This window comes from Myotis davidii, unplaced genomic scaffold (assembly GCF_000327345.1).
Source record: "Myotis davidii unplaced genomic scaffold, ASM32734v1 scaffold1611, whole genome shotgun sequence".
In the NCBI taxonomy this organism is placed as follows: Eukaryota; Metazoa; Chordata; class Mammalia; order Chiroptera; family Vespertilionidae; genus Myotis; species Myotis davidii.
Genome location: NW_006283011.1, coordinates 126176 through 129702, shown reverse-complemented (window position 1 = coordinate 129702; position 3527 = coordinate 126176). Strand labels below are relative to the sequence as shown.

The 3527-nt window shown below is 43.8% G+C and overlaps 1 protein-coding gene across 1 annotated transcript in view; it reads left to right on the top strand.

Moving 5' to 3' along the window:
• PROSER2 (proline and serine rich 2) overlaps positions 1-3527 on the top strand; it is an 80240-nt gene that overhangs the window by 58408 nt on the left and 18305 nt on the right. Inside the window, exon 5 of the mRNA XM_006753342.2 lies at positions 2692-2989. The gene's annotated coding sequence lies outside the window, so the exon portion shown is untranslated. The remainder of the gene's footprint in view (positions 1-2691; positions 2990-3527) is intronic.

Sequence of the window (3527 nt, the reverse complement as noted above, 5' to 3'; positions counted from 1 at the left end):
AGGGGGGGTAAGAGATCAACCAAAGGACTTGTATGCATGCATATAAGCATAACCAATGGACATAAGACACTGGGGGATAGGGGAGGCTAGGTGACTGTCTAGGGCGGGGGGAAAAATGGACACATACGTAATACCCTTTGTAATAAAAATAAAAAACGATGGTGGTTAATTTGCATATGCTGGCTGGGAGCAAATACTGAAGACAACATGGAAGTGAAGTGCTACAGAAGGAAGCTACGTAGAGGTGACAGAGACAGGAACGGAGCCAAGGCTGCAGAGGTGGGAGGCAGGAGGCGAGAGGGGAAACCCAGCCGCAGTGGTTAGGAGTGGGAGTGAAGCCCGCCTCAGTGGGTTTCACTCCCTTCTCTGCTTTGCTCCAGATGCAGGAAGTTCTATTCTTGCAGGAATCTTCCTACAATGGGCCTCTAGTATGACATTATAAAAGGAAATAGAGGAAGATACAAATGGAAATATATATCATGTTCATGGATTGGTAGAATTAACATCATTAAAATGTCCATACTACCCAAAGCAATCTACAGATTCAATGCAATCCTTATTGAAATACCAACGGTATATTTCATAGATCTAGAACAAATATTCAAAAAATGTGTATGGAACCAAAAAACACCCTGAGTAGCCTCAGCAACCTGGAGAATGAAGGACAAAGTTGGAGAGATCACAATACCAGATATCCAGTTATACTACAAAGCTACTGTAATCAAAACAGCCTGGTACTGGCACAAGAACAGACATATAGATCAATGGAACAGAACAGAGAACCCAGAAATCAACGCAAGCCCTGATGCTCAATTAATTTTTTTACAAAGGAGGCAAGAGCATATAATGGAGTAAAGACAATCTCTTCAATAAATGGTCATGATATTGTACATAGAAAACATTAAAGACTCCATAAAAAAAACTACTAGATTTAATAAATGAATTTGGAAAAGTTGCAGGATACAAAAATTGAACAGGTACATAAAAAAAAAAAAGAAGAAAGCAAGAAATTAGTCCACCAACTTATACCATACACAAGAATAAATTAAAAATGGATAAAAGATTTAAATGTAAGTTGTGAAACCATAAAAATCCTAGAAGAAAATATAGGCAGTAAAAATCTCAGAATCTCACATAGCAGAATTTTCATCAGCACATCTCCTAGGGCAAGGGAAACAGGAAAAAAATAAACAAATGGGACCATATCAAAATAAAAAACTTCTGCCCAGCAAAAGAAACCACAAAAAAAAATATGAAAAGGGAACCCACTGTGTGGAAGAACTTATTCACCAATGATACATCTGATAAGGGGTTAATTTCCAAAATATACAAAGAACTCATACAACTCAACACCAGGAAGACAAACAATCCAATTGAAAAATGAAAAAAGGACCTAAGTAGACACTTCTCCAAAGTGGACATGCAGATGGCCAAGAAACATGAAAAAAATCAACCCCAAATCAGTAATCATCAGAAAGATGCAAATTAAAACAACAATGAAGTATAACCCTACACTTGCCAGAATAGCTACTATTAATAAATCAACAAATGACAAGTGCTGTCATTTTTTTTAAAGCGCTGGTACATTAACACAATGGAATACTATACAGCTGTGAAAAAGAAGGATCTATTTCCCTTTTTGACAGCATGGATGGAACTGGAGATTACTATGCTAAGTGAATAAGCCAGTTAGAGGAAGGCAAATGTCAACAAATTAACTAATTTTTTTCTTTTTAGTTTTAGTGTGTATTGTTCAATTGTTGGTTCAGACCTGTTTTATCAAGTCAGAGCTTTAAAATGTTTATATCATCTTCTAAACTGTTTTTCTACCTCATTGAAATTTTAAGAGATCAACTAGATTAACCAAAGAACAAAATGCATAACCCATGGACACAGACAATAGTGTGGGGAAGGCCTGGGGTGGGGTGGGGTGGGTGAGGGTTGGGTGGAGGTGGGTAAAGGGGGTGATGAGGGTCATCTGTAATACCATACTGCCAACAATAAATAAATAAATAAAAGAGAATGAATGTTGGGGTGTCAACTAGCAATTCTACTGCACCAGTAGTGCATTTTAGTTGCTTAGAATGAGCAGGAAAATATTTTTCTCCAGCCCTAGTACTTTCAGGTCTCAACTGGACCCAATTTTCTCTGCTCAGAATTGCAATCTGGATCGGAGCTAGACTGGACCAGTGTCCCCCCCGCCCCCTCCCTGCCCCCAGCCCCTCTCAAAAGTTGGCCCTAACATTTCACACCCTCCCTGTTGTCTAGTTCACATCTATTCTTCTACCGTTTCGGTCCCTGGGGCTTCCTGCTCTGCCGTCTGCCGTCTGGGAGAAAAGCTGACCTGGCACCTCCTTCTGCACACAGAGACACTACCTGCCCCCATCTGGCCAGGGAGGGGTGATGACAGAGGGGTGGCCCCCCAGGAGAACCAAGCCTGTGTTGGCCAAGGGTGACTTCCCAAGCTCATCAACCAGCCTTCATGGCAGCCTAGGCTGTAGGCAGGAGCCAGAGCCAGCCCCACTGGCAGGCAGAGAAAGATCAAAACCACCCTTGCCCAGGTGTGGATCCAGTGTCAATGGCAGATGCCCAAGAACAGTGGGGACACCGTCCTCAGAGGCCATGCTGAGGAGTCTGCTGCACTCGTGGCTGGCTGGCAGCTGCATCATGCCATTTTTTTTTTTAATGCAGCCAGTCTGAAGCATCCTTCCTGACTAAGGGAAGCCCCATTTGGCCTCAGACCTTGGCTGTTCACGATCGCATCAGCAGGAGACAGACCCAGGAACTCAGTCCTGTGTTTGCTGGCTCCCTGATCTGCAGAGCAGTGCAGCACAGCAGTGAAACACACGGACTTCGGAGCCAGCATTGCTAGATTCCAGTCCTGGCTCCAATGTGGATTAGCTTGGAACTATGGGTAAATTCCCGGGTGTCTCCAGTCTTGGTTTCCCACCTGTAGAATGGAGATCCCTGTGCTTCTGTGATGGGATTGGTGAGTAGTAAATGTGCTAACACATATCACTGCCTGGCCTGTGGTAAGCCCTTGATGGGCATGAACCACTCCTTTCCTCAATCTCTCAGCCTCCGTTTCCTCATGATAGAGATAAGGACCTACTTCTGTGCTAGGCACAGGACATCAATAATTAACTCTTCACCCAGAGAAGGTTCTCTGTATATGCAATGTTTTCCTTCATTTTTCTTCTAGCCTTTCCTGTGTCTGGCTTTTCTATAAACAAGGGGGAGAAAAATTATTATCCCTGCATGCCCCCAGAGAATTCACACAGGCACTCATCCAGAGAGGGCTCCTACGAGTACCTGGCTGGTCTGTTTTGCTTTTCTTCCCATCGTGCTATGTTCTGGCCAACTTGTGACCACATGAGTGACAGCACAGCGAGAGCCAGAGGAGAGGAAGGCAGGCAGGCCGCTGTGTGCTAGAATCAGAAGCTCCGGGTGGCCCATGTGAAGCCCTTTAGGCATCACAAAGAAACATTGTCACCATCAGCCCTGGAGCTGGGGTGCTGAGGGGATGC